The sequence below is a fragment of the Pristiophorus japonicus genome, chromosome 6 (genome assembly GCF_044704955.1).
Source record: "Pristiophorus japonicus isolate sPriJap1 chromosome 6, sPriJap1.hap1, whole genome shotgun sequence".
NCBI classification, from domain to species: domain Eukaryota; kingdom Metazoa; phylum Chordata; class Chondrichthyes; family Pristiophoridae; genus Pristiophorus; species Pristiophorus japonicus.
In genome coordinates, this window is record NC_091982.1 from 243,283,392 (window position 1) to 243,291,058 (window position 7,667).

Sequence of the window (7,667 nt, forward strand, 5' to 3'; positions counted from 1 at the left end):
ATGAACATAGGTAGAGAGATCTATTAAGTATAGTATGGAAAGAAAACGATTAATAAGCCCTGTTCTTCAAAGGATTTGAGAACAGTTCAGTCAGGAAGTCTTGTTTGAGAGAAGTAGCTTTGGGGTGAACAACTACGATTGTTTACAATCGATTCAGGAACAGATACGTCATGAGGTCTTATCTGTGACATGTGTAATGTATTTGCTTCATGGGTTCTTTGTTTAAGAATTCATAGCAACACATTGCTATTAAGAACTAGTTGGTTTATTAACAACTAGTTGGTTTATTAACAAAGGTTTAACAATCATACTACACATTACCAGTTCATCCACTAGGTTCACAACTGCATACCTCATCGTGAATGACCTAGATCCAACTGACTGGAGTTTTATTGAGTCTTGTGAACATCACTCACAATACAACAGCTCTACAAACCTGGGTGCATACATTACAACATGTACCTTTGATGTAGACAAAATATGATGTATAAAGTGTTGTGTATCTGTAAAGAATGCACTCCCATGTTCTGCCACCAGGGAGCTCATCCCCTGAAGTCCCAAGGGACCCCAGCATCCCTTGGGAGCACTGTATATAGGCCCCTAAGGCATGTTCCTCACTCTGGAGTGTCTTATTAAAGACTGAGGTCACTATTACTTTAACCTCCCTATCACTTCTCGGCCTTTTGGCTAAGATCAAGTGTAGTATCTGTTCTTATCAGTTTAATATCCCCTATGGGGACATGATATTGAATTGATTTTTGGACAGGGAGCTGGATCAGAGGCTTGCCCCGTCCACTCCATGCACCGACCTGGTATTGCAATATTTCCAGGAACGGTGCAACTTCGCCTCTCGGCCTTTTGGCCTAAGATCAAATATATTGGCGCAAAGTGATCTTTGGCGTTAGAGTTGATCTGGAAAGAAATTGGACATAAAATTTTTTTTTTTTAACCTCCCTGTGTGCAGCCTCATCTGTGTTAGGAACACAATATAAAGGAGCATGGTTTTCCACAGTCTTTCGGCGGGCTTGAACTATAGAACCAGAAACCGAAAGCCTAGCTGGGCCGATCACCGATACCAATAAAGTCTGTTCCATATGCTCCAGCATCAAGTGCCTCATTCTTACTCGAAGCATGTTGTTGTGAACCAGAGGAGGAAGTTAACCAACAGCCGACTTGATTGGCCCCCATCTACCATCTTAAACATTCACTCCCTCCACCACCAGCACATCGTGGCTGCATTGTGTACCATCTACAAGATGCACTGCAACAACTCGCCAAGGCTTCTTCGGCAGCACTTCCCAAACCCGCAAACTCAACCACCTCGAAGGACAAGAGCAGCAGGCGCATGAGAACACCACCACCTCCAAGTTCCCCTCCGAGTCACACACCATCCTGACTTGGAAATATGTCGGCCGTTCCTGCATCGTCACTCAGTCAAAATCCTGGAACTCCTTCCCTAACAGCACTGTGGGAGCACCTTCACCACACAGACTGCAGCGGTTCAAGAAAGCGGCTCACCACCACCTTCTCAAGGGCAATTAGGGATGGGCAATAAATGCCAGCCTTGCCAGCGATGCCCACATCCCATGAACAAAAGAAGAAAAAAGATGAATATTAACAATAAGCAGCGTCTATAATTACATCTAGGGGAAAGGCAAATGTCTTGTATGATCCAGAGAAAAGCTCGACTTATCTACTAAAAGGTCAGAACTACATACAGAACAGAAAACCATTTTTTTTCCAGCTTGTACCCGGCACAAATCCTGCAGGATCTGAGCTGATCCCGACATGTTCCTATTCTTTCTTCCGCGGATTTCTGCAGGCACTGGGGGAAGATCTAGATTTTGTTTGATACTGAGAAATGGATGACCCATTTTACACCTCTCCCGATATTTAGTTCCATTCACAGAGATGAAAAACGGGCAGCCCAGCCTGCTGTCGCCCCCTTCTTACACTGTCGCACAGACAGGATCTACCCCACTGCCTTTTAATCACAACACCGAGTCCGCGGTACTGCCTCACTTAACATAGTTTCTCCAACAGTGCCATTAAACCTAAGCCCCGTCTGCCCTCTCAGGTGGATGTAGCGATCCCACGGCCACTATTTCAAAGAAGAGCAGGGGAGTTCTCCCCTGTGTCCTGGGCCAATATTTATCCCTCAACCAACATCACTAAAACAGATGATCTGGTCAATATCACATTGCTGTTTGTGGGAGCTTGTTAAGTGCAAATTGGCTGCCGAATTTCCTACATTACAACAGTGACTACACTCCAAAAAGTACTTCATTGGCTGTAAAGGGCTTTGGGATGTCCTGAGGCGGTGAAAGGCACTATATAAATGCAAGGTCATTCTCTTGGGCTGAGTGCCTCTCTATGGTACGAAGAATAATTCTTGTTTGTCCAGCAGTAGCTACATCTGTATAGGAACGTGGCAAGACTGCCCGATTATACGTTTGCAGCGAGGTTGACCAAGTTTGCCAACACAAGAATCATTGCTTTAAAAATACACCTTTTCTCAATCAGAATTATCGTAAACTGGTCCAGCTCACTGGAGAAATATGCAGCAAACAATTGTCAGGTGCCCTGCCAAGCAAGCACGCAGTGAGGATGCCTTTGAAGTGTGAGTTGAAAGGGGTTTTAAACTGTTTTGTACTTTACTGCGTGCCTGGTAACATATGGACTCCACATGGTAGCTGGCCCCACCTGCAGATATCATTAGCCCAGCGGGGCAGGCTCTGATACTCAGTCCGCGAGACTCGGGGGAAGGGGAGGGGAGAGGGGTGGGGGAGGGGGAGGCTCTGGTACTCAGTCCGCGAGACACGGGGGAGGGGAGGGGAGAGAGGTGGGGGAGGGGCAGGCTCTGATACTCAGTCCGCGAGATTCGGGGGAGGGGAGGGGAGAGGGGTGGGGGAGGGGCAGGGATTGGGGAGGGAAGAGGGGTAGGAGTGGGGGGAGAGGAAGGGTGAGGGTGGGGGTCGGAGATGGACGGTGTTGGGTGATTTAATGTATGCACCTGCGAGTATGCTCACAGGTTTGGAGAGCTGTTGAGTTTGGAGTGGCTTAACCAGTCACATGATGTTCACAAGACTCAATAAAACCCCAGCCAGTTGGGTACGGAGGATCCACGATGAGGCAGGTGGTTGTGAGCCTGGTGGATGAACTGGTAATGTGTAGTGTGATTGTTAAACCTTTGCTCATAAACCAAGTTCTTAATAGCAATGTGTTGCTATGAATTCTTAAACAAAGAACCCATGATGCAAATACATTGCAGATGGAGATGAGAGACATCAAGCTATTCTTGTACTCGCTCTTCTTTCAATACTGGCCATGGGATCTTTTATGTCTGCTTGAAAGGGCAGACGGGGCCTCAGTTTAACGTCTTTCATAGCATTACATCTAGGGAAAGGTAAATAAATGCCTTGTATAATCCAGAGAACAGCGAGACTTATCTACTAAAAGGTCAGAACTACATATAGAACAGATGAATATTTTTTTCCAGCTTGTACCAGGCACAAATCCTGCAGGATCTGAGTTGCTCCCGACATGTTCCTATTTTGCTTTCTTACGTAGATTTCTGCAGACACTGGGGGAAGATCTAGACTTTGTGCGATACTGAGAAACCGGTGACCCATTTTGCACCTTTCCTGATATTTAGTTCCATTCACTTCAATGGGGAGAATGAAAAACGGGCAGCCCAACCTGCTATCATCCCTTCTTACGCTGTCGCACAGTCAGGATCTACCCCACTGCCTTTTAATCACGACACTGAGTACGCGGTACTGACTCACGTAACATAGTTTCTCCCACTAAACCGAGGCCCTGTCTGCCCTCTCAGGTAGACAGATAGATCCCATGGGCACTATTTCGAAGAAGAGCAGGGGAGTTCGCCCCAGTGTCCTGCGGCCAATATTTATACATCAACCAGTATCAATAAAACAAATTAATTATTTGGCCATTATTACATTGCAGTTTGTGGGAGCTTGCTGTGTGCATCCACCACCTTCAACATTCACTCCCTCCACCACCGGCGCACCGTGGCTGCAGTGTGTACCGTCTACAAGATGCACTGCAGCAACTCGCCAAGGCTTCTTCAGCAGCACCTCCCGAACCCACGACTTCTACCATCTAGAAAGGCAAGGGCAGCAGGCGCATGGGAAGACCATCACTTGCAAGTTCCCCTCCAAGTTACACACCATCCTGACTTGGAAATATATCGGCCATTCCTTCATTGTCACCTGGGCCAAGATCCTGGAACTCCCTCCTTAACAGCACGGTGGGAGCACCTTCCCCTCACGGACTGCAGCGGTTCAAGAAGACACTCACCACCACCTTCTCAATCGCAATTAGGGAATAATTGCTGGCCTTGCCAGCGATACCCACATCCCAGGAATGAATAAATAATCAAAAAAAATTGGCTGCCGCATTTCCTACATTACAACAGTGAATACACTTCAAAAGTACTTCATTGGCTGCGAAGTGCTTTGGGATGTGCTGAGGTGGTGAAAGGCGCTATTCTTTCTGGTCAGGCGGAAGACAGAGGTGTTTTAATATGGGAACAGAATTCAAGAGTCAGAAACCTTGCTGCTCTTCCCAGTCCCTCTGTTGTTTAATCTGCAGCAGCCAGTGTTCAACCAAGCTTGCACTCGGGGGCACAGCTGCCAAGCCCAACATCTGGCTTGGGATACTTGCCCCATCAATCATGAACACAGGTGACGGGCAGTGTGTGATGTACACCATGAGCGTGGCAATGAATTGGACGAGCCGAAAGAGCCAGAGGAAATTGAAAACACCTGCCGAGGGCACCGGGAGCCATCCTGGGGCTCGGGGTGGAGGGGGGGGAGAAATTCAGCAACTGTGAACAGCGGAACAATCCTTCCGCCCGCCTCACACTGACCTGAAGGAACATTGCATTCCTGCTCAGCAAATAGCACGGCGAGAGAGAGAAAAGAAAGTGTGCTGGTTCAGTCACGTACATTCACAAAGAAAGAACTTGCACTTCTCGCCTCTGAGTCAGAAGGTCGTGACTTCATGTCCCATTCCAGAGACTTACCTCCCTCCCTTTCTTACCCTCCCTTTCTCCTCCCTCCCTCTTCATCCTCCTTCCCTCCCTCTTTCTCCTCTTGCTCTTCCTCCTCCCGCTATCTTCCTCTTCGCTCTCTCACCTTCTTCCCTCTTCCTCCTCCCTCTCTTCCTCCTCCCTCTCTTCCTCCTTCCTCTATTCCTCCTCCCACTCTTTCTTCCTCCCTCCTCATCCTCCTTCCCTCTTCCTCCTCCCTTCCTTACCCTAGCAAGTCATATGGTTCATAGAAACATAGAAACATAGAAAATAGGTGCAGGAGCAGGCCATTCAGCCCTTCTAGCCTGCACCGCCATTCAATGAGTTCATGGCTGAACATGAAACTTCAGTACCCCCTTCCTGCTTTCTCGCCATACCCCTTGATCTCCCGAGTAGTAAGGACTTCATCTAACTCCCTTTTGAATATATTTAGTGAATTGGCCTCAACAACTTTCTGTGGTAGAGAATTCCACAGGTTCACCACTCTCTGGGTGAAGAAGTTTCTCCTCATCTCGGTCCTAAATGGCTTACCCCTTATCCTTAGACTGTGACTCCTGGTTCTGGACTTCCCCAACATTGGGAACATTCTTCCTGCATCTAACCTGTCTAAACCCGTCAGAATTTTAAACGTTTCTATGAGGTCCCCTCTCATTCTTCTGAACTCCAGTGAATACAAGCCCAGTTGATCCAGTCTTTCTTGATAGGTCAGTACCACCATCCCGGGAATCAGTCTGGACTCCCTCAATAGCAAGAATGTCCTTCCTCAAGTTAGGAAACCAAAACTGTACACAATACTCCAGGTGTGGCCTCTCCAAGGCCCTGTACAACTGTAGCAACACCTCCCTGCCCCTGTTCACAAACATTTGCTACAAGGTGCCCCACCATCATATTTTTGCCTCAGGAAGTGGGCCTCACAAGCAAGACTGACATTTATTGCCCATCCCCAATTGCCCTTGAGCCGCCTTCTTGAACCGCTGCAGTCCGTGTGGTGAAGGTGCTCCCACAGTGCTGTTGGGAAAGGAATTCCAGGATTTTGACCCAGCGATGATGAAGGAACACATGTCTAAGTTGAATGGTGTGTGACTTGGAGGGGAAATTGGAGATGGTGGTGTTCCCATGCTGCTGCCCTTGTCCTTCTAGGTGGTAGAGGTTGGAGCAGTGGTAGGGGTACTAGGGATGGACCTTGCCAGTGTCCCCCACATCGTGCAATAAAAATTACATAAAAATGATCTTTTCTTGTTCCACATTCTGCACGAACTATTTGTTTACCTGAATTGTTACCGTTCAGTGAAAGAGATTGTACTGAAACATTGGAGATGTTGATTTTGTGTAAGTACTATGTCCAATGCTCCAGGTCCTCCTCTAATATCAAGCTCCTCAAATCAACCCGTTCATTCTCTGACATCACTAGTCAAGGTGGGGAGAACATTAACCCATCTGAACCCACCGGCACAGCCAAACTCCAGCCCCCGTAATACTATCCTTTCCACCCTCTCCCTCTCTTAAAGACACAGATCTTCCAATAACACAGCTTAAGAAACGTGCACAAATCTTTCATACCTTCTCTAAGTGCCTATTCTTCGCTCATGAGCCTAGACAGTGAGTGATGACAGGATGCCACTCCTGAAACATGAGCCCACAGTCCAGGCCAACACTTCCAGTGCCAGTACTGAGGGAGCGCAGCACTGTCGGAGGAGCAGTGCTGAGGAAGCACTGTACTGTCAGAGGGTCAGAGCTGAGGGAGTGCTGCACTGTCGGAGGGGCAGTACTGAGGGAGCGCTGCACTGTCGGAGGGGCAGTAATGAGGGAGCACTGCACTGTCGGAGGGGCAGTACTGAGCGAGTGCTATACTGTCGAGAGAGTACTGAGGAAGTGCCACACTGTTGGAGGGGCAGTACTAAGGGAATGCTGCGTTGTCGGAGGGGCAGTGCTGAGAGAGCGCCACACTGTCAGAGGGGCAGTACTGAGGGAGTGCTGCACTGTCGGAGGGGCAGTACTGAGGCAGTGCTGCACTGTCGAAGAAACAGACTGAGGGATCACTGCAGAGTTGCAGTAGCAACACTGAGGGAGCACTGCACTGTCTGAGTGGCATTACTGAGGGAGTGGTGCACTGTTGGAGGGCAGTACTGGGGGAGCACCGCACTGTCGGAGGGGCAGTATTGAGGGACCGTTGCACTGTCGCAGGGGCAGTACTGAGGGAGCGCCGCACTGTCAGAGAGGCAGTACTGAGGGAGTGCTGCACTGTCAGAGGGGCAGTACTGAGGGAGCGCTGCTCTGTCGGAGGGTCAGTACTGAGGGAGCACTGCACTGTCAGAGGGGCAATACTGAGGGAGCGCTGTACTGTCAGAGTGGCAATACTGAGGGAGTGCTGCACTGTTGGAGGTGCCATTTCTCAGATGAGACGTTAAACCGATGCCCAGCCCAGCCTCTCACATGGACGTAAAAGCTCTCATGATCACTATATGAAGAAGTGCAGGGAAGTTCTGTTTTGACCCGGGTTTCGGATTTCACGCTCCTCGAAAATGTACAGCCAGTGGTCGTGGTTTCTGGAGCAGAGCAGGTTCCAATGCTCTCCTGGCCAGCCTCTCATCTTCCACCCTCACTGAACTAC

At 48.8% G+C, this 7,667-nt stretch overlaps 1 pseudogene; it reads left to right on the plus strand.

Annotated features, from left to right (window-relative positions):
- The first annotated feature begins 667 nt into the window (after positions 1-667).
- LOC139266507 (U2 spliceosomal RNA) lies at positions 668-846 on the plus strand (annotated as a pseudogene).
- The last annotated feature ends 6,821 nt before the right edge of the window (positions 847-7,667 follow it).